Source organism: Durio zibethinus, chromosome 7 (genome assembly GCF_047325235.1).
Source record: "Durio zibethinus cultivar Kanyao isolate XHJ-2024 chromosome 7, ASM4732523v1, whole genome shotgun sequence".
In the NCBI taxonomy this organism is placed as follows: Eukaryota; Viridiplantae; Streptophyta; class Magnoliopsida; order Malvales; family Malvaceae; genus Durio; species Durio zibethinus.
The window spans coordinates 26,921,858-26,946,771 of record NC_143168.1 but is presented as its reverse complement, the minus strand read 5'-3'; the positions used below and the strand labels follow the sequence as shown (position 1 = coordinate 26,946,771).

General features: G+C 30.7%; 1 pseudogene; it reads right to left on the bottom strand.

Moving 5' to 3' along the window:
- Positions 1-3,668: 3,668 nt before the first annotated feature.
- On the bottom strand, positions 3,669-24,839 carry LOC149518271 (putative CCR4-associated factor 1 homolog 7 pseudogene; annotated as a pseudogene).
- Positions 24,840-24,914: the final 75 nt, after the last annotated feature.

Sequence of the window (24,914 nt, the reverse complement as noted above, 5' to 3'; positions counted from 1 at the left end):
AGTCAAGCAAGATAGAGGTTGTCCAATTGTTTCATTCTTTTAATTCTTTTGAAGCTAAAGGATTGTTTCACTCCTTACAATATGTAAGTTCAAGAAATTTTTTTTTTTGGTAACTTTGTAATATTAATGTACGATATATATTGGAATCCAATAAATAACACAATTTTTGTACATTTAATTATGAGCTCTTTTAAAACATGACGTGCTTTTTGTTTTCATTTTCTAGAGATTAGCATATCCTATATATCAATTGTTTACATCTATTCATAATATTATATAAAATTTCGGATTGAGTTGGGTGTTAAATTTACTCATTAATACTAAAAATAATATAAATTTCAGATTGAATGATTTGTAAAAATTTCATATTCAGTCAAATCGGATAGATCTTTTATTTAAAAATTAGGAAAGAGTAAGAAATAGATTTAAAGTGCTCTATGTCAAATTATTCCATGTAATTTATAAAAACATATATTTTATTATCTTTTTATTTTTATATTTATATATATTATATTAATAAAATTATTATTTTATAATTTAATTTAAAATATTAATATTTTAAACTTAATTGAGATATTTATGTAATTTTCCTATGAGCTCTATTTTCTCATTTTTTGTTTTTTTTTTTTGTGAACATTGAAATAATTGAGCAGCAATTTATGTTTTTTCTGTGCAGATTGAGTTGATTGAGCAGCAGAAATATTCTCTTCTTTCTACATTCCCAGTTCCGACCCTAGCAGTGCCGTGTCAACTGAATGAAACATTTTCTTCAACCAAGAAGATAGCTGTTGCCCGATTTTTAAAATGATTTATCAAACACATTAACAATAAAATTATTAAAAAATTTTAATTTTTAATGATTTAAAAATTTTAAATAATTTATCAAATGAATTAAAAAACTTTTATCAAAGAGTATAAGAAAAGCTACCGCAAGTGCCTTTTTTTTTTTTTTTTGATTTGGCTAAAAGCTATTTCATCCTTTTTTTCCATCGGCAGGTTAAAAATGTTAATTCACATTATTTGTTGGCAACTGCAGACTTTTATTAAATATTTTTTTTAAAATTGCGAGTTTCACCAAAATTCAAATAAAAAAAGTTGATTTTAATATATTACTATAGTAATAATCCCGGGAGATATATTTTTTATGAATTCAAATATTTTTTTTATAAAATATATCTTAAATAAAAAAATATAAAAAAAAGTTTAAGTTAAAAAAATTTATTTACATACTTCAATCTCAATTTTTTTTTTCATAAAGTCATATTTGATCATCTTATTTTTTAGTATTCAATAATATTTCTCGATTGAGAGCTTGAAATTATTCCATAATATATTTCTTAAATATAAAAATTTACACTAAGCAATAAATAAGTCTATGAAATTATGGAAAATAATAAGTAGATTTACAAAGAAGATTTAATTATTTTTATGTATCAAAGTAAATAAGCCACGCAATAATTTAGAGGTTAGAAAAAAATGAAATTGATATATAAATTGTAGACTTAATATAGTGTGCTGGTTTTTTACTTAAATTTTAATAATGAGCTGCTGGAATATATAGCTAATAATGAAAAAGGCCATGGAGAAGATAAAAGGTCGTAACAGTAGTATCCAACTTCTACTTTTTGACTTTCGCTATCTTGATTAGTGAATTTCACAAAGGATTTAATGACTCAGCATGCTAAATCAGATTAAAGTAAAAATTTTTGCTTTTTTTTTTTTTTTAAGGTCACACCCTTTATTTATATATACACAGCATGTTTTTGATATTATCTTCAAAATATTTAGCTGAAAGCCAAGAAAAAAAAAGATAAAATTAAAAAATAAAAAAAAAAATGCAAAGGAGGTGAAATTAACTTGAAAGTAAGATTATGTGCAGATGTTTTGCTGGGATAAAATTGATATAGAAAATGTTTCATGGACCTTTGAAGAAAGACATCATTTTAGTCTCTAAGAACATGGTCCCGAAAATTGGATATCACTATCCACAAATATTGATATATTTCAACAACAAACAATTTACATTATTTATAGATGTCAATGTAAAATCAAATGTATATTTTGTAACAATAGCTACAATAGTTATTTTAGCCAACATACATCTGAGCACTGATCATTATATTTTTGGTATTTATATTATTACGTAAAGAAAAAAAATAATGATTTATATTTTTGGGATTAACAAACTATATTCATAAATCACTACGACACGTTGAAATCACATAAAGAAATAGCATTAGAGACTTTAAAATATCATTACCTAAAGAAAAAAAGAAACTTATTTTTATTTTCACTTGACAAAGCAAACCAAAAAAATCTTGTAAACATTAAGGAATTTAATTAATTTTGAAGCAAAATTATGCAACAAAGGATAGTATAAAATAGTAAAAAAAAGTTTAGAAAAAATGTTATAAGAATTTTGTATGCATTTTGTATGGGTTTAATGAGGATTGTAAAATTAATTTATGAAACGTAATTAGATATATCCAATTCCTCTCTCTTCTTAAATCTTTTCTCTTCTCTAATGTTCTTGTAAAAGTTCTTTCAATCTGTAAATATTAAGTTCTTTATTGAAAGCCTAAAATTAATTTTTAAAAATACATATAAAAAAATAATTCAATTTTTTTTTTCATTTTCACTAATCAGTTTGGTTTTTCTATAGTACAAAATCTCTAAACACTTATCTTTTCTCAAATTTTTTTAAGAAAACCTTCAATTTACTTTCTCTAATTTCGATTCTCTCTTTTTTGTTTTTTTTTTTCAATTATTTGGGAGAAGCTTAGTTTGGAATAACAAAAGTCAATTTTATTAAAGTTCAATCCAAGAAAATAAAAAGGAAACATAAAAATATTAAAGAACAAAAAAAAAAGACATAAAAAAGAAAATGAATAAAAAAATAAGACAAAACAATGAGAATAATTCGAAGTCGTGAACGAGTAAAAATTAAACACCCACTTGGCTTTTCTCTTCTCTACTGTCACATCTTTGTTTCCCCACCATCCTTCTCTCTCTCCCTCGTCCCTCTTATTTCTTATGCTCCGTCAGCTTTATCTTCTTTTAAAATCTTCTTACTTATTTGTTTTTTCTACCTAAAACTTTATTTTTATTATATTTTTTTAATATATAATACATAAATAAATTTTTTTAATAAAATACCTAAACTATATATTTATTTATTAAATTATTTTAACTCTTAACATAATTAAAAAAAAATATTGATGTAACATAAATATTTAATAAGATAATAATACATAAAAAAATTTTAATTAATGTCTCATCAGTATTAAAAATATTTTTAAAAAAATTTTATAAAATTTTAAAATTTTTTAAAAAAATTTAAAAAAATTCAAAATTTTTTTTAAAAATTATCAAAAAAATTAAGGAAAATTAAAAATTTTCAAAAAATCTAAAATTTTCAAAAAATCCAAAATTTTTCAAAAAAATCTTGAAAAATTCAAAAAATGAATATTTTAATAAAAATAAAAATTTTTTAAAATAAAAATTTTTTAAAATTAAAAAAAATCACAAAAACTTAAAAAATATTTAAAATAAAAAAAGCCTTTGACATTTATCTGTGGGTATGGAACGCACTCGTAAAGACAAACAAAGAGTCGTCCAAATCTATTTTTATCTTCTTTTTTTTTTTTGGTTTTTATTACTTTTCGTTATCAATGAATACTTTGTCCATCTCATCATCTAATCCATACACCACACCTGAATATTTTCCAAAGAGCCACTAAAGAAATCCTCTTTCAATTTTATGAATGTATAAGATGTGAGCAAACTATCAGAACCTGCTTGATGACAAATCCCAACTCTTTCCAAATCCAACAATTCTGCAAGCTTGTTCAATCCACCATGTAGACTGTTGCAAAACTTCATCAAGTGCTTGATATCTTAAAGGGTGGGGAAATAAACAATGATCAAACTAAAGAACCCAACTTGGGTATCTGGCAAATTATGGCAAAGTCAAAAGCTTTAGCAAGTAACCTAAATCATAAACACTATGGAAAGTAACCCAATGCACACTATCATCCAAAATAATCTCTGAATTATAGCCACCAAAATTGTTCGATTTTAAGTCAAGTCTTGTTTTAAAGTTCATCGCGTGTATTAAGTTTTCAGATCTAGACCTGATTTTGATTTTGAATCAATTAGGCTTCAGGCCTAATTTGATCTAACCAGACCCAAAGCCCAATCTCATTCTTTATGCCCAAAATATATTTATATTTATATTTTATTTTATTTTATTCTATTTTTTTACTTTAATATTTATTAATTAAACAAAAAATATAATTAATTAATAAATAAATAACAGAAAACAGGGGGTTGATGTACGGCATTGCTATCCAGTCCCATTAGACCAACCACTCAGTCCCATCAGACTAACCATCCCAGTCTCATCAGACCAGTCACGCTTGTGACCTAACTAGACCAGCCACCAAACCAGTTGCCAGACCAGCCACCCCTTCACCAGGCCCTACAACTGCTCTACAGACACCTACAGCCACCCTCTACAACCCCTAGACCACCCATTGTCCCGAACATATACCCGGCCCTATAAAAAACCACGCTTCCTCGCCTTCCAAGTTCTGGGACACACCTCTATTTTCACAAATTCACAAAAAAAAAAAAAACGCAATCATCCCCGTAGGAAGGAGCCTCAGTGCCAAAGCCACCTACACAAAAAAAGGATCATCAGTTAATCTTAAAAGAAAAACACAAAAAACTTCAAACCCCGATCTATGCCAATTGGGGCTATTTCTCGCGAAAGAGATAGCGAATTTGAGCTTAGGAGGTTGAAAGGAGCTTTTCGATGAATTTTAAAAATTTTCAATCACCGACGATCATCGATGACGACCACTGGTAGTGACCTATACAGTGGTATGCGCGACGGTAGTACACCAGACTCTGGTGAAGCCAGAGAAAGCTTCTGAACTGAAAACTTTTTTTTTGAAAAAGTGAAAAAATGAGTTTAAAAAAAGTTGGCTTTTATATAAAAAAAAAACAAAGCCCAAAACGATGTCGTATTGGACCAAGGAGGATCTACGCGTCTACCCGAACTTGACTCGAGATCTGCACAATCGATCCGGTGACTCGTCTTTTAACCGACCCTGAACCAGCTCATCTAAACCGTTAGCCGAACCGCCACTCGACCGGCTCAACTGAACTGCTTACTGAATCGCCTCTGTTTTCGACCCAGCTGAACCAACGTTGACCGATCCGATTCAGGTAAAAAATTTGTTTATTATTTTTATTTTTATATAGTATTTATTTATATCATTTTTAAAATTATTATTATTGTTTCTTATGCATGCTTTAAAACTTTTAGAGTTTATTAAAATAAATACTTTTTGTTTTATAGTAATAATTAACAATAATAATAATTAAATGACAATAACAATAATAAAATTCAAATGTTTTTTAAAAACTTTTAATTCCTATTAATGTTTTTTTTAATAATCCAAGTATTAAATAAAAAATAATAAAATATGCATAAAATAATAATAATTAATAACAAAAAACTTTTTCCTGCCTAGATGTTGAAGGGAATACAATCGTGTTTTAAAAAATAATAATTTTGCTTAGATGTTGGAGAATTACTATTAAAAATAATAAATAATATTAAAACTAAATAAATTAATATTAACTCTTCATAATAAAAATTTATTTTCTTGAAAATCATAAAAATCGAACTTGCTCCAAAAGTTCACATAGATGTTAGAGATTTTTAGAGATGTTTGCGTTTTCTTTAACCCTAAAATTAAAATCCTAAAATCCAAAATCCCAAACCTTAAAATCCAAAATCCCAAACCCTAAGAGTTTGAACCCCAAATTTAGCATACACCCCTTAATCATTCCCCAAAAATCATCCAAGTCATAAACCTATACCCTAAATCTATTTCGAAACTTTAAGGAAACGTGCGAAAATCTCACATGAAATGATTTGTTTTCGAATGCTGCCTAGATGATAGGGTATTTAGGAAACTTTATTTCATTAAGTTTTTTTACACGAATTCTTAATTCGTATTAATAATGGGATTAATAAATAAAAAGTATAATAGTAAATTAGAATCTTAAATATAAATAGTTGCACCTAAGCTCTGCCTAGATGTTGAAGAGTTAAGGTGGTCTCATTATACTAAAAATTCGACTTTAAAATTGCATTTCATCCTATATAATATTCATTGGCATACTTACATTAGCATGTTATCGTTGGCAGTCATTTGCATCTTTTTGTCTTTAATTTTTACTATAGGATGATAAAGTGTTTTATAATAAAAAGGGACAATACATTCTTTTAAAAAAAATTTTTGTGATATTATAAAATAAAACAAAAATAATATTTCAAAGGAAATAATTCTTGGTACTTTACCTAGATGTTACAGAGTTACCAACAATTATCTTTTATAAAGCGTGTTATTTAATTTTAAGGATTGTTATGTTAAATCTTAAGTGAAAAGAGTTATTTTAAATTCTGCCTAGATGTTGAAAAATTTGAAGATAATTCTTTAACTTAAAGATTTTCTCACTATTCTTAAAATAAAGAGTTTTAGCAAATTTTTTTTTTCAAATGAAAAGGATTATTATTAAATTTTAAATTAAAACTATTTCATCCAACATAGAAAATATCGTATAATGAATTGGTACCAATTTATAGGCATTATGGGGGTGCTAATCTTTCCCCATACGTAATTAACTTTCGGACTCAACTTGATTTTTGTAGACCAAAATTTATCTTTTTGATAAACTTTAAACCCATTTTTATAGTTTTGTTAAAAAGATAAACTTTTGGGTGGCCAATCACACCATAAAAAAAGATTGGTGGCGACTTTTTTTATTTTTCTTGATTTTTAAAATTTTTTACGTCTAGGGGTCCTAAACAGTTTGGTGACTCCACTGGGATTATTAGTTGAGAGTCAAGCTAAAATTTTCATTATGCGTTATTGACAATGGTTGGATTTAATTAGTTTTATTTGATAGTTAATTTAATTGCTTTATTTTATTTTTCACAAATATAGAAGTTAATGAATAAAATAAATTGTATGTTAGTTATTACTTTATTTTGGTTTTGTGTTATGATTTATTTATGTTATGTTGATTAATACATCACTTTTTACACATTTTACATATTCATTTGCATGCATGAGCTCTAGATCCGAGCTCTATTCTTTTTAGGAGGAAGTGAAGTAGCTACGTGCTCGTGAGGTGATAACCTCTGCATTTACTAGCGAAATACTTTCACTTAGATTGAACCATTTCCGTTAGTAGCCTGTAATGGGTAAGGATCAGGGAGCCTTACTAGTCTATAATGGACAATAATGTGAGGAATAGTGAGAATCTTTAGATACGTAAATCTTAACCTGGCATATAGTGAGCCGTAAGGCCTAGCCTTAGGATAGAGCCATGCCGTCCTTTAGAAAATTACCTAAAATTGGGACACCATATATTCTGTTCTGTCATATACATGTTTATTTATTTATTTACTTCTTTATTTATTTATTTTATTTACATTACTAATTTGTTTAATTCTTTTGTTGCCTTTAATTTTGCTGCATGCATCATATAGGTATCATATTTCTTAAGAGGGTATTGTTTTGGATCAATCTTTAGTAAAGAACTTTTAGAAAACCTACGAGATGTCATCTGTGTGTAAGAGCTACTTAGAGGTTAAGAGCTAATAAAAAAGTACTCAGAAGAAAGAAAGAGATTATTTAGTAGATGATCATATCCCGTCGCTACTACAGTCAGTGCACATGGATCTTAATCAAAATGACATATCAAAATTGAAAGTCATTTGGAAATAGTGGGGAATAGAAAGAAAGAAATCTTTTTTCAAGAAATATGGGGATGTGGCACTATTCATGTCAGTAAAGATTGATGAACAGCTGATTAGAGCAACAATAGAATTTTGGGATCTATCTTACCAATGCTTTGTTTTTAAACAAAAAGACTTGACCCCTATAATTGAAGAATATTCATCTTTACTTCGGATCAAATTTGTCAATCAAGACAAGATCTATTGAAAAGAGAAGAAAACCACTTAATATAAAAAAAAAACTAGCCAAGATCATGTAAGTAAAGGTTGAAGAGATAGACAAGCACAAGAAGGAAAAGAATGGGTTGAGACTATTCCATCAGCTTTTCTGTTCGAGTATATAAAAAAGTATATTGATATTGATCAAGGGTTGGATGTGTTTGCTTTGGCCATGTATGGATTGATGATATTTCCTAAGGTGTTAAGACATATAGAAACATCAGTGATTGACTTTTTTGAGCAATTGGATAAAGGAATCAACTCTTCACCAAATATTTTGGCAGAAACTGTTAGATCACTTAATTTTTGTTGAAGAAAGGGTGATGGGCAATTTATGAAGTGTGCTCAATTACTTTTTGTTTGGCTCACAAGCCACTTTTGGAGAAAAGAAAAGGTATCATTTCGACCATTCTTCATTCATTTCATTCTCATTAAGGAGTTTGTTGTCAATGAATAGAGAAGGGATTGGACAAAAGGTCAGTGGATGTCATTCTTTCTAGAACTCACTAGTGATGATGTAACATGAAAGGCACCATGGATGCTTCCTATGACTATCTTGTATAGTTGTGGAGATGAGTCATGGGTACCTTTGTTAGGAATATGGGAGGTAGTGAGTTATGCACTTCTTATAGTTCAAAGATAATATGACTCACGACAGTTTATTCCTATGAGTCATAGACTCAGTTCACTCGAGTTTGATTATAGGACACCCGATTATGTGAAAAGGGTTCGTGAAATCATCAAAGCATGAAAGCAAGTCAATTGAATGAGCCCAGCTAGATTTATAGATAATGTTACAGAAGGTTACTTTACGTGAAGGATAAAAAATGTCTAATGAAATTAGGCCTTTCGATACCAGTATTGTTAACTTTTAAGATTGCGCAATGAGAGTTTGAGATTGAAAGAAAAAAGTTAAAGAAAGAGAAGATGACTATGATGGATCAAGTTAACTAATTGAGACATGATTTAATGATAAAAGATGATGTAGTACAGAAGTTGACCAAGGAACGAAAGGTATTGAAAGAAGATTTGCAAAATCTGCATCAAAAAAATAAGAAATTGAGGTTGGACAGTAGACCTTTAAAGGGATTTAAGAAGGATATGGAAGAATTAAGAGATATGGTGGAGTATTGAAAGAATAAAGCTCGATAGAATAAGGAAGTGATCTCTACACTCACCAAAGAACAGCATGAATGAAAAGAAAAACTTTCAAGAGCTTTTAAAAAGGTAGCGAAGTGCCAAAAGGAAACCAAAAAGCTAAAAATTAAACTAAGGAATGAATAGAATAGGAACTCCGATTTGTAAAATGAGAAAAAGGCTTTAGAGCAAGAATTAATGAGCTTAAAGCTTTAGTTGACAAACAATCAAAGTCACATAGATAAGATTTTAGCTGAATGATAAGAGAGAAAGGATTATTGGGCTCGCACTTGCAATATGAAAGTGGATGCTCGAGAAATATAGAGATCTGAAAGTTTAAGGAGACAACAATACATAGAACATTTGACCATTCAAATTTACAAGGCTATCCGAAAAACAAGATATATGGTCAAAAAGGCAGAAGCACTGGAATGAAAGATTGTACCGACTCAAGGCTACAGTCAGAGACTATTGAACTTTTTGTGTGAAGCTAGAGAGCAATATGCTCAAATCAAATGTTTTTATGGTTTTAATGCAAGGATGATCGGATGATGTATAAAGATTCTCATGGTTAATGAAAGTTTCTTTTTGTTCCTATTGATCTAAAATAATACCCACAATTTGCATATCATTCATTCCATACATGCATTTTAATAAAGGTAAATACTGACATAATAAACAATGATATTATATTATGCGTTCTAATTCATGGTTAAAAAACTACGGTTCAAGAATAGCAAAGTCGAATAATCTAAGTTAGACAATCCCGCATAGATATAATACTCGTTTTCAAGCTCGAGTTATGGAAGAAGAGAACGCAACTAAATTTAAGAGAGTTGAAAGAGCACAAGAGAAAATAAGAGAAAGAGTGATGGAGATACAACAAAGTATCAAAGCACAAATAGCTGAATTAAGACAACTACTAACTGGTTCATTGAACGATGTAGACACTAAATTTATCCAGATTTTAATTAAGTTTTAGTTATCAAATTTTAATTCTCGAGCTATCGAGTCAAAACCCGATTTTAATTCAATTGGGCTTCAAGCTCGATTTCAATTCGACTGGGCCTAAAGTCTGATTTTGATTGGGCCTGAAACCCATTTTATTTTTTAAACCCCAGCCTGCCTTTTATTATTTATTTATTAAATTAAACAAAAATATGAAATACAAAAAAATACAAAATACAAAATACAAAAAAATACCAAAAAACCAAAATATAAAATACCAAAAATATATAAAATACAAAAAAAAGAATAAAAAAATAAAAAATGGGGGATGGCAGTGGTGCCTTCCTTGGCACCACTGGCATCATGCCCTACCCACCATACCCTATCCCTCTCCCATACCTTACAAATGTTATCCTAGCTATCCTACCCTACCACTGAATAAAACAGAAAAAATAAAAAAGGGTGAGGAGCTCGTGCTCACCCCCATGTCGAGTCTTGTGCCACCTACTCAGGCATAAGACACGGTAAGAGCTCTATAAATAGAGCTCCTGGCCGAATGAAAAGAGGGAAGAAAAGGGAATCCTGCCAAAAAAAATCAACACAATCCTCGCCATTCGACAAGGAACCCAACGCCAAGTGAGAGCCTCTGCACAAAAAATAAAATAAAATCAGTTTAAAAAAAATGACACACAAAAAAAATTGTGGTCAAAACTTTCAAGCTAGATCTACGCTATTTGGAGCATTTTTAGGTGAAATGGGGGTTGGATCTATGTTTAGGGTGTTAAGAGGAATATTTTGGGAAATTTTGAAAATTTTTGACATCGATAACGATGGTCGGAGCTCGTCGCCGACGAGGACTACGGCGGCCATCACGATGGATAGCCACCGGCCCCAGGTCGACCTGAAAAAAAAAAGAAGGAGAGAGCGATTTTTAGATGAGGGAAGAAATGACCAAAAAACAATTTGGCTTTTATATAAGCTGTCAATAGCCAAAATAACACCGTTTTAATAAACGCCCAAAACGACGCCATTTTAGACACCCAGATCCGCGTGTCAACTCGTGACCCGACCTGGGGTCCGCGCACCTGACCCGATGATCCGTTTCTCCTTCAGCCTCTGATCGATCCATCTGAATCGAACCAGACCAAATCGAATTGCCCCAAACCGTTGAACCGACCCAGACCGAACCGCTGATGCCAGACCGAACCGTCGGTTCGAATCGCACGTTGATCGATCCGGTTCAGGTAAAAAAATTTTTTTTTAATTTTTTAAATTTTTTTAAAATATTATTTTTGTTATTTTAATTATCATTATTAATATTTATGCATGTAAAAATGTTTAAATTTACCAAAATAAATTTTTATTATTTTATTAATATTAATTATGATAAAAGCTTTTATATTAATTTTAGAATAAATCTTATAAAATAATAAAAAATAATAATATAAATAAGGAAAAAGGAAATTTTATCCAATGATGGGATTCTAAAAGTATTCCGAGTAATGATGCTTTACGAAATCTCTAGGTGAGAAGATTTTTTTAAAAATATTACTAGTGTATTCGAATATTTATAAAAAATATTCAATATAATAAAATTCTTTTTTTCTTTAAAATTTCAATTAAAAATAAAAAAATCAAATTAAAATTAATAATTTTTTTTTTTAAAAAATAAAATGTTTGCATCAACAAAATTATCATTTGCATTGTATACATGGCATAAGTTTTATGAAACATAAATTTGAGCCTCTAAGAATGAGATTCTAAAATATTCTGAAAAGCGATGCCTAAGAAATCTCTAGATGAAAAAAGTTCTTCTAATGTTACCAACATATTGGAACATTTTAAGAATTATTTCAATAAAAAGGTTCTAATTTATTTTTCTCAAATAAAAATGAAACAATAATTAAAAAAATTAAAAACCAATTTTTAATAAATAAAATAATCAAGAAAATTATTTTTTAAACACTGAAAATGGGACTTTTTTTTTTTCAAAATCAAAGGATAACATGTAGTTAATTGGTACCATTTTAAACAGGCACTGTGGGGGTGCTAATCCTTCCCTACACGTAACCGACTCCCGAACCCAGACCGTTACGCAAACCCTAAAATTATCCTTTTAATAAATTTTGATTAATTTTAAGATTTCATAAAAGGATATGTTTTAATAGGTGGCCAATCATACCTAGCCAAAAAAGATTGGTGATGACTCTGTTTTTTTTTTATTTTTTTATTTTCGTTTCCAAATTCGTCAGGCAAACACAAAACCGTTACGACAAATGGTAAATGAGTTACTGGTGCATCAAGGATAGAGGAATAAGTTAATACTGAAGAACCACTTTATCCTCTAAGATTCACTCTGCCTTAGGCCCAAGCTCAAGCTCCTTGTGGCATACATATATGCCCACCAAGTGTGCAGCCATACCCCTATGTCAATCATTCTGCTAGCCAACAATCGATCCACTTGAATACTAATGTGAGGCCTATCCCAACTGATCCTATCATAGTACCAAATCTTGATGAACCAGTTGAATAAGAAAAGTCCTGTGAAATGTCAGAGCCCATTATAAACTCAAAAATACAAAACAAGTATGATCAATTTGAAGAGAAGCTCAAAAGTAATAAAAAGTAATTATATATGCGGGGTTATTGATGCTAATAAGCTAAGCTTGGTACTTAATTTAGTTATCCTGATTAAATTTAAAATCCTAAACTTTGAAAAATATGATGAAACAAAATATCCTTCTGCTTATATTATCATGTTCTATCAAAAGATAACAGATCATACCCAGAATGACAAACTCATGATAACTATTTTCAAGATAATTTAACTGGATCAACAGTAAGATGGTTAGTACAGTTAGATCAAAGTAAAATTCATACATGAAAAGACTTGACCAAAACCTTTATTACTCAATATAAGCATGTCATTGATATGACCCTTGATAGGTTGTCATTACAAAATATGGAGAAGAAATCAATGAAAACCTTTAAAGAATATGCATATCGATGAAGAGATGCAACGGCCTAGGTCTAACCACCACTAATTAAAAAAGAGATAACTGTGCTATTTGTCAACACACTAAAAACCCCATACTATAATAGGTTGGTGAGGAATACCATGAAAAACTTCTCTAACATGGTAATCTTGGAAGAAATGATAGAGAATGTCATCAAAAGTGGTAAAATTGAAGGGACCGAAAGAAAAACAGTGAGCTCAAAAAAAAAATAATAAGAGAGACATGCTATCACTTACAAAAATTTTTCATATCGTCCTTTTATCCCATATAGTTCAAATCCATCATACCCTCTCTATTACCCTGCTACCAACCAAATTTTTCAGTAATTATATTATTACTGAGCACCCTAACAACTACCGCGTAGATCAAGCTTTAGCCCTCAACCATCTAATTGCACCCCCGTATCTCTAACCCAACCATTCGCCCAATCAACCCACCAAAATAATAATCAAAGAAACCCACTAAACAATAACAATCAGGAAAGACCTCATTTCGATCCAATTCTCATGTTTTACATCGATTTGTACTCTTAGTTGGTGAGAGGCCACCTTATCACTTCTTCTTATGTGAAACCATTAAAGCCACCTTACCCTAGTTGATATGACCCTAACGCTAAGTGCGATTATCACTATTGTGTTACATGACACTTTACTGAAAATTGCATAGCATTTAAATATAAAGTACAGGGTCTAATAAAATTATGGGCTTTTAACTTTTGACACCAAATTCAAGCCAAGTGTGAGTGAAAACCCTTTGCCAGATCACATCGAAAGAAAAATTGATATGGTGGGTAACGAAAAAGATGTGAAAATCAAAAGATACGTGGATAAAGTAAAGATCCCTTTTGAACGGTTGTATGATTGTTTATGTGAGACAAGTATGATTCAAACGCTATTTTTGGATGAAAATGAAAGTTATGAAGACCTTGACCAATTTTTCAAATACCATGAAAAAACGGTTGGATATTCGATCCAAGTTTGTGAAACCTTTAGACAAATATTACAGAGCTTGATGAATGAGGCCATCATTAAGTTTTATGATGAATGTGATGAAAAAAATGTAAATACAGTAGGTGGCGAGCATCCTAGCAAGTCTTTTTTTCCAAACCTCTCACTGTCTACTATAATGAGAAATCAAAGCCCGTAGCTGAGAAAACCATTTCCTCTTCCAAGACACCAATAACTATTTATGTCCCCAATCCATTTTCTTACCAAACTGATAAAATAGTCTCATAAAAGTACGATTATGATGTTGTGATAGAAGGGATTGATGTGACTTCGAATGATCTAGGTATGAAAAATATTGCCAACATAACAGGAGTAGAATGAATGACTCAAAGTGGTCGGATTTACACTCTCAATATGTCAGCGAGGGCCAGAAGGGGAAAGTAAAATAAGAAAAGAAAACATAAAGGTAAATTAAAATTTTCAGCCAGTAGCAAGCCTAGAAGTGTAAATCAACAAATCGATGTTAGAAAAAGAAGCCTTTGAGTTTTTAAAAATCATCAAGCATAATGAGTATAGTGAGGTAGATCAGCTGAATAAACTACCAGCTCGTATTTTTTTATTGTCATTATTGCTAAATTCAGAGCCACACAAGAATGCTTTTTTAAAAGTACTTAATCAGGTTTATGTCAAGCATAATATTTTTGTTGAAAAGATAGATCACACAGTCAAAAATATTATAGACCCAAATTTTATCTCTTTTAATAATAATGAAATACCTTCAAAAAGACGATGTAGTGTTAAGGCCTTGCTTATTACTGTAAAATATAAAACCCACACTATGGCCAAAGTTTTGATTAACAATGGATCCTCCATTAATGTCATACCTCTAATGATGTTGACAAGACTCCCGGTAGACTCCTCTCACATGTAAAATAGTCATATGATTGTAAGAACGTTTAATGGAGCACGAAGAGAAGTAATTGGCGATATAGAGATCCCATTATAGATCGATCCTTGTACCTTTAACATTTTATTTCAAGTGATGGACATAACTCATGCATATAGTTATTTACTGAGAAAATTTTGGATTCACACGACCAAAGTTATACTTTCATCTCTGCACTAGAAGGTCAAATTTATCGTAAAAGGGAAACAAGTATGTGTAAATGGTAAGGAGGATTTATTAGTAACAAAAACCTTAACCATTCCTTACGTTGAGGTTGCAGAAGAAGCAATCGAATGTTCATTCAGAGCTTTTGAAGTAGCAAATGCTACTTATGTCAGAGATGGGTCAAAGATACCGATCTCTCAATTGTCAAAAACAATAAATATGGTGATTAAAAAGACTATTGACAAAGGTTGGCAAGCTGGGTAAGGCTTACGAAAAGCTTTACAAGGAATTGCAACAGCACCCCGTTTGGTGAAAAATGGGGATTAAGCTATAAGCCTATGGCTATTGATAAAAAGAACATAATGCTAGAAAAGAAAAAAAAAAGAGAATGACACGCTTCAAAGGGCAAGACTTGATTGATAAAGAAATGGTGTTCCCTTATTTGTATAAAACATTTTATTCAGGCGGGCATATTTATCCTAGATCAATAGAGGTTGAACAGAGAAAACTAGTAATAGGATTGAAGGAAGCCTTTTCTCGATTTCAAATTGAAGCAAATGAAAGAGTCATGCAAGATAAAGAGATCTTTTTTTCTTTTTAGGTTAAGAGACCCGAGAATGGTATACCATTTTTGTTATCTTTGAACCTTTTAACTCAAAAATTTCAATTGCTTCTGCCCAAGAGCATGCGGAGGTTAAATGTATAGGCTTATTTTCATTGTCTTAATAAAATGATGGATGCAATGCATTTCATGTATACTGTGTTCTCTATTTTTCATTTTTCATTCTTTTTTCATAGCTATCATCTTTCTTTTTGCCAAGATCAATATATATTTCTTTATGATTATACCCATTTTTAGGTTTTCTAATAATGAACATTATGGATGACCAAGGCAATAACACCAGGTTTGATTTTAAAAATTCGATTTACATTAGCGAGCTTGATAACGATAATAATTCAGAAAACTATGATTTGCCTCACGATCTACTGAAATGGATGGAGTAAGAAGAGAAAATTATAATACCCCATCAAGAATTGACTGACATGTTGAATTTGAAAGACGATGAGAATAAGAAAAAAGTTAGGATCGGTACTTTATTATCACCGATTGAGAAACAAAAACTGGTGAATTTATTACAAGAATATATAGATGTATTTGCATGGTCCTATCAAGATATGCTCAAACTTAGCACGGAGGTGGTTAAGCATAGATTGTCTTTAAAACCCAGAGTGTTGATTGGTACAGTAAAAGTTGAGACGCATGAAGCCAAAAATGTTAGTAAAGATAAAAGAGGAAGTAAAGAAGCAATTTGATGCTGATTTTTTGTAAGTAGCCAAGTACCCTGAATGGGTAGCCAATATAGTCTCGGTTTTAAAGAAAGATGAAAAAGTTAGAATATGTGTAGACTATCAATATTTGAATAGGGCTAGCCTAAAAGATAATTTTCGTTGCCACATATTGATACCTTTATGGATAACACTGTTAAACACTTCACTTTTTTCAATCATGGATGGGTTTTCTAGCTTTAACCAAATTAAAATAGCTCGTGAAGATATGGAAAAAACCACATTTGTGACAATGTGAGGCACATTTTGCTATAAAGTCATGCCTTTCGGGTAAAAAAATGATGGTGCCATATATCAAAAAGTGACGGTCATTTTTTTTCATGATATAATGCACAAAGAGACAGAAGTATATGTCGATGATATGATAGCTAAGTTTTAAGAAAGTCAAGATCATGTTGTTAATTTTAAAATACTTTTTGAAAGATTACTGAGATACCAGCTCAAGTTAAATCTAGCCAAATGCATCTTTGATGTTAAATCTGAAAAGCTTCTAAGGTTTATAGTCAATGAAAGAGGTATAGAAATAGACCCTGATAAGATTCAAGCCATTCAAGAGTTGTCAGTGCTGTACATGCAGAAGGAAGTGAGAGGCTTTTTGGGACGATTGAATTATATTTCTTGCTTCATATCTCAACTTACCTCAAAATGCGATCCAATCTTTAAGTTACTTAGTAAAAATAATCCTGGTGAATGGGATGAAGAATGCCAAAATGCCTTTGAAAAGATTAAAGAGTATTTGACAAGCCCATCAGTGTTAGTACCACCAGTTGTAGGAAGGTCGTTAATTGTATATCTAACTAATCAAGAAAAATTAAAATGATGTGTATTGGGGTAAAAAGATGAAACAGGCAAGAAAGAGCACGTTGTTTACTATTTGAGTAAAAAGTTTACAGAATATAAGGCCAAGTATCCCCAAATAGAAAAAATATATTGTGCCCTAGCTTGGACTACTCGTAGATTCAGGCAGTATATGCTCTATCATACGACTTGGCTGATATCAAAATTAGATCCCTTCAAGTACATTTTTGAAAAACCATTTCTATCAGATAGGATAAGGAGATGGTAGGTCATGCTCTCGAAATATGATATTGTGTATGTGACATAAAAGTTCATAAAAGGGAGCGTAATAGCTAATTTTTTTGCGTATCGAGCTATAAAAGATTACAAGCCTATGAAGTTTGAGTTTTTAAATAAAGACTTGATGGCGATCTTGCAAGACGAAAATGAAAAGCTTGTAAGAAAAGTGTGGAAGATGTTTTTTAATAAGGCATCCAGTATAATAGGGCATGGCATTGGGGCATGGCTAATATCCTTATAAGGGAATTATTACCTCTGTACTGCAATGTTAGATTTCAATTGCACAAACAATGTTGCTAAATACAAAGCATGTGTCATGAGGTTACAAATGGCCATTGAAAAGAAGATTGAAACATTAAAAGTATATGGGGATTTAGCCTTGGTAATTTATCAACTAAAAGGTGAATGGAAGACCATGGCCCCGAAACTAGTGTTATATTAAAGGCACATAATCGGCTTGATGAAACATTTTAAAAAGATCCAATTTCAAAATGTTTCTCAAAAAAAAATTCAGATTGCTGATGCCTTGACTACTTTGACAACAATGTTCAAGTTAAATGATAGTACGAGAATCTAGCCTATCATAGTATAAATGAAAAATTCACCAACCTATTGTTCGAACGTGAAAGAAGAGGTAAATCGATAACTATGGTACTATGACATTATACAGTATATCAAGTGCCAAAACTACCCAGAGCAGGCCTTAGAAAATGATAAGAGGATCATTTAAAAATTAACAGCAGGATTTGTGCTTGATGGAGAAATCCTATATAATAAGAGTTGAAACTAGATCTTGCTAAGTTGTGTAGACACTATCAAAGCAAGAATGATTCTCGAAGAAGTACATGAAAGAATTTACGAAACACATGCTAATGGGAATATAATGGCCAAATAGATTATAAGAGCAGGTTACTATTGGTCTACGATGGAAAATGATTGTATCAATTACACCAGAAAGTGCCATAAATGCCAAATTTATACAAATAAAATTCATTCCAATTCAGTCTCACTGTATGTCTCGACACCACCATGGCCTTTTTTTATGTGAGGAATGGATATGATCGAACCCATAACCCTAAAAGCTTCAAATGGGCATCGCTTTATCTTTGTGATAATCGATTACTTTACCAAAAGGATAGAAACAACTTCGTACGCTAGTATCACACGATCAGTAGTGTGCGGATTCATCTTAGATAATATATCGGTATAAGCTCCCAAAAAGAATCATCTTAGATAATGCTAGCCACTTAAACAATAAAATGATGAAAGAATTGTGTGCATAGTTCAAGATAAAGCATCATCATTCAGCACCATATCGCCTAAAAATAAATGGTGCAATGAAAGTTACCTTTTGCCATACTTGCCTATAGAACATCAATTCAAACCTCCATGGGGGCCACCCCATTTTCGCTAGTATATATGATGGAAGCTGTACTACCGATTGAAGTAGAAATTCCTTTTCTGAGAATTTTGATGAAGGTAAAATTGAATGAAGCAAATTGGGTTCGAGATCATTTCAAGCAACTGAATCTTATTGAAGAGAAAAGGCTCTCGGCACTCAGCCATTGACAAATGTACCAAAGAAGAATCATGAGAGCACATGACAAGAAGATACAATCTCGAAGTTTTCATGAAGGTGAATTGGTTTTGAAAAGGGTTTTGCTATAACAACATGACAATAGAGAAAAATGGACGCCCAATTGGGAAAATCCATATATGGTAAAAAAAGTATTTTCTAGCAAAGCTCTGATCCTTACAGAAATGGATAGTGATAAATTACCAAATCTTGTGAATTTAGACACTGTCAAGAAATATTTTACTTAAAAAAAAGATGTATAAAAAAATAAAAAAAGGGAGATGATTCAGACTGAAAACCCGAAAAGGCAGTTTGAACCAAAAAGTGGTCATTTGAGCTGTAAACTTAAAAATGTAGCTTAAATAAAGGTGGAGCTAAAAAAAAATCCTTCAAAGAATGAAGGAGTGGCACCAAATGGACAAATCGTTGCCAGAATTAAGAGAGATGACTTTTAGGGGTAAGTTCTCATTAGTTATAGATATAGGGCAATGATTGGTTGTATGAAATCAAACGTGATAAAATCACAAATGTAACGTGTTTTTGGAAAAGATCTAATCTGAGTAGGCCAAGGTCATTCAAATGTTCATTATCTAGGGAATTGATATTCGATTTTTGAAATACTTTTGAGTTAACTATTCTTTGTGTCCCAAAAAGCTTATCTTTATCTTTCTAAATCCAAAATACCCCATTACTGACCTTGAACCTGAAATCATTGCATTTATCATTTAAAATTAAGATAATGATTGATAAAGTTCATAATAGACCAATGCATCATTCGAAAAGAGAATGCAATATAAGGATGACAGAAATAATGATACAGGGTCAGAAAGAATAAAATGAAATTGATTAATCACTGAAAATAAAGAAAAGAGAAGAGATAAAAAAAGAATTCAAAGAAGATTTTAGAGTAACTAAAAGCCAAATAGGTCTATCAGAAGATGAAGATTTTTGGATGAAAATCAAAAGTCTTAAAAAGATGAGACTACTGGAAACAGCTCTTAAAGTTTGAAAGAATTGAATCAAAAACTTGAATTAACTTGGATGAAAACACATGATATAATTCATTGATTACATCTTTGTCTTTTCATTCATCATAATCATTGCATACATCACATATCTCTTGATAAGTTGCATAAAAGGTTTCTTTATGAAACATCAGGAAGAATCAGCATTTTTTAGAAAAAAAAAACAAAGATGATGACCTTGAAGATGGTATGTTATCTTTAGCACGATTCTTAGAATTGAAACTATCAACCTATAAAGTGCCCAATCCTTTATTGTTCAACTCACAGCTTAGTCTTAGTCACATTTATTATCTCGATTCATGGTTTAATCCCGATCTCATTATTCTTTAACTTACGATTTAATCCTAATCACATTATTTCTTGACTCGCAGTTTAATCCCCGTCTTGTTATTCATTGACTCGTGATTTAATCTCAGTCCCTTTATCTTTTGACTTGCAGTTCAATCCCGATTATCTTTATTTATTTATTTATTTCTGTTATTTTTTTGTTTACTTGCGGTTTAATCCCAATCTCTTTACTTTTAAGTCGAGGTTTAATCTCGATCCTTATTATTTCTCTAACTTACGGTTTAATCCCAGTCTCTTTATTTTTTTGACTCGTGATTCAATCTTGATCGTCTTTATCCTCTTGACTCGTGGTTCAACCTCAATCCTCATGATTCATTGACTCACGATTTAATCCTGGTCGTTATTATTTTCTTTACTTATGGTTCAGTCCCAATCGTCTTTATCCTCTTAACTTATGATTCAATCTCAATCATCTTTATCCTTTGGACTTGCGGTTCAACCCCAGTCCTTATGATTTCTTGACTCACTATTTAATCCCAGTAATCATTGTTTTCTTAACTCGTGGTTCAATCTCAATCGTCTTTATCCTATTAACTTGTGATTCAATCCCGATTGTCTTTATTCTCTTGACTCACGGTTTAATCCCAATCATCGTCATTCATTGACTCGCAATTCAATCATGGTCTTATTATTCTTCGACTCGCGATTAAATCCTGATCTCTTCAGCTTCTCTGACGAGCGGTTCAATATCGATCTCTTTATTTCTAAGTAGCAATTTCATCCTGATGGTCATTATTTTTTGACTCGTAGTTCGATCATGGTCTTATTATTCATCGACTCGTGGTTTAATCCCAATCATCTTAATTTTTTGACTCATGGTAACAAAAAAAAAAAACAACAAAAAAGAAAAAACAAAACAGAATTTTTTAGCTTCAGACAAAATTGATGTCTTTATCTTTGCCATATTACTGATTCTCAGTAATGTACAAAAAGGGGTAGCTGTAGACACCAAATTTATCTGATTTTTAGTCAAGTCTCATTTTAAAGTTCATCGTGTGTTTGAGTTTTCAGGCCTAGGCCTGATTTCAATTTTGACTCTATTAGGCTTCAGGCGAAGCCCAATCTCATTCTTTAAGCCCAAAACATATTTATATTTATATTTTATTTTATTTTTTTACTTTAATATTTATTAATTAAACAAAAAATACAATTAATAAATAAAAAATAAAAAAGATAGAAAACATGGGATTGGTGTATGACGTCGCTATCCAGTCCCATCAAACCAACCATCCCAGTTTCATCAGACCAGTCACACTTATGACCTAACCAAACCAGCCTCCAGACCAGTCGCTAGACCAGCCACCCCTTCATTAGAGCCCTACAGTTGCCCTATGGACACCTATAGCCACCCTTTACAACCCCTAGACCACCTACTGTCCCGAACATATACCTAGCCCTATAAAGAACTCAGCTTCATCCCCTTTCAAGTTCTAGGACACACTTCCATTTCCAAAAACACAAAAACTTCCACACCTAGAAGCTTAAAACCATTCCTAGAAACCCAAACATTTCCCCATCCCCACCTATCAGAAAATAAAAAAAAAAAAACCAAAACAAATCCATAAAAACAAAAAAAAAAACACAGTCCTCTCGTTAAGGAGGAGCCTCAACGCTGAAGCCACCTGCACAAAAAAAAGATCATTAGCTAATCTTAAAAAAAAAAGAACACAAAAAATTTCAAACCCCGATCTATGCCAATTGAGGCTATTTCTCACGAAAAGGATAGTGGATCTGAGCTTAAGAGGTCGAAAAGAGCTTTTCGGTGAATTTTGAAATTTTTTGATCACCAGCGATCACCGGCGACGACCATCGATGACGACCCATATGGCGACCGACGCGATGACAGTACACCAGACTCTGGTGAAGCCAGAGAAAGCTTCTAAATTGAAAACTTTTTTTTCTGGAGAGGTGAAAAAATGAGTTAAAAAAAACTTGACTTTTATATAAGAAAAACAAAGCCCAAAACAACGTGGTATTGGACCCAGGAGGATCCACTCGTCTACCCGAACCCAATCAGAGATCCACGCAACTGACCTGGTGACCTATCCTTCAATTGACCCTGAACCGACTCAGTCGAACTGCTAGCCGAACCGCCACTCAATCGACTTAACCAAACTGCTTATCGAACCGCCCCTGTTTTTAGCCCAACCAAACTGGTGTTGACTGAACCATTGACCGGTCTGGTTCAGGTAAAACTCTTTTTTAAAATTTTTTTTATTTTTATATATTATTTATTTATATCATTTTTAACATTATTATTATTGTTTCTTATGCATGCTTTAAAACTTTTAGAGTTTATTAAAATAAATATTTTTTATTTTATAGTAATAATTAACAATAATAATAATTAAATGACAATAACAATAATAAAATTCAAATGTTTTTTAAAAACTTTTAATTCCTATTAATTTTTTTTAATAATCCAAGTATTAAATAAAAAATAATAAAATATGCATAAAATAATAATAATAATAATAATATAAAAAAAACTTTTTCCTACCTAGATGTTGGAGAGAATACAATCATGTTTTAAAAAATGATAATTCTGCCTAGATATTAAGAAATTATTATTAAAAATAATAAATAATATTAAAACTAAATAAATTAATATTAACTCTTCATAATAAAAATTTATTTTCTTGAAATTCATAAAAATTGAACTTGCTCCAAAAATCTGCCTAGATGTTGAAAATTTTTAAAAATGTTCGCTTTTTCTTTAACCATAAAATTGAAATCCTAAAATCCAAAATCCAGAATCTTAAAATCCAAAACTTTAAAATCCAAAATCCCAGACCCAGAAGAGTTTAAACCCCAAATTTAGGATACACCCCCTAATCATTCCCTAAAAATTGTGCAAGTCATAAACCTATACCCTAAATCTATTTCGAAACTTTAAGGATACGTGTGAAAATCTCACATGAAATGATTTGTTTTTGAATGCTGCCTAGATGATGGAGTATTTAGGGAACTTTATTTCATTAAGTTTTTTCACATGAATTCTTAATTCGCATTAATAATGAGATTAATAAATAAAAAATATAATAGTAAATTGAGATCTTAAATATAAATAGTCACACCTAAGCTTTACCAAGATGTTAGAGAGTTAGGGTGGTCTCATTATACTTAAGAACCCGATTTTAAAATTGCATTTCATCATACATAATATTCATTGGTATACATACATTAACATGTTATCATTGGCAGTCATTTGCACTCTTTTGTCTTTAATTTTTACTATAGGATGATAAAGTGTTTTATAATAAAAAAGGACAATACATTTTTAAAAAAAATATTTGTGATATTATAAAATAAAATAAAAATAACATTATGAAGGAAATAATTCTTGGTATTCTACCTAGATGTTAGAGAGTTACCAATAATTATCTTTTATAAAGAGTGTTATTTCATTTTAAGGATTGTTGTGTTAAATTTTAAGTGAAAATGATTATTTTAAATTCTACTTAGATGTTGGAGAATTTGAAGATAATTCTTTAACTTAAAAATTTTCTCAATATTCTTAAATAAAGAGTTTTAGCAAAATTTTTTTTCAAACGAAAGGGATTATTATTAAATTTTAAATTAAAACTATCTCATCCAACATCGAAAATAGCACATAAAGAAGTGGTATCAATTTATGGGCGTTGTGGGGGTGCTAATCCTTTCCTACACGTACTGACTCTTGAACTCAATATGATTTTTATAAACCAAAATTTATCTTTTTGATAAACCTAAAATTTTTTTTTATAGTTTTGTTAAAAAGATAAATTTTTAGGTGACCAATCATACCATAAAAAAGATTGATGACGACTTCTTTTATTTTTTTCGATTTTTAAAATTCTTTACGTTTGACAGTCTCAAAACTATTACGACATGAACACGTCAAAAGCTCACCAAACCTCATTGCTTTAATGCCCTTCTCATTGTTTTTTTTTCTTGAAATCTTGCCTCAAAAGCTCGACAGAATCATTAGCAAACACATCCTCGTTGATATTAAACTCACCGAAATTGAATTGTCAAATGCAAAACTTATCAGTTCCACATGTAGGCAAGGTTCCTTTCTCATGATCCGAAAACGTAAGACCCAGCTGAATCAACTTTAACCTATCAACATTGTCTTTCAAAGTTTGGTTGTTATACTCATAGCTGTTCTTGAAATTGACCACGGGATGCAATACAATGCTTGGAAACTTGGTTTCCATGGCAATGTAAGGGTAATCATCGACCATTTCAAGAATTTTTCAAAATTTTTTTGAAAATTTATGGATTTTTTTAATTTTGATTTTTTAAAAAATTTTTAAAATTTTTTAGAATTTTCTTAGATTTTTTTAATTTTTAAAAAATTT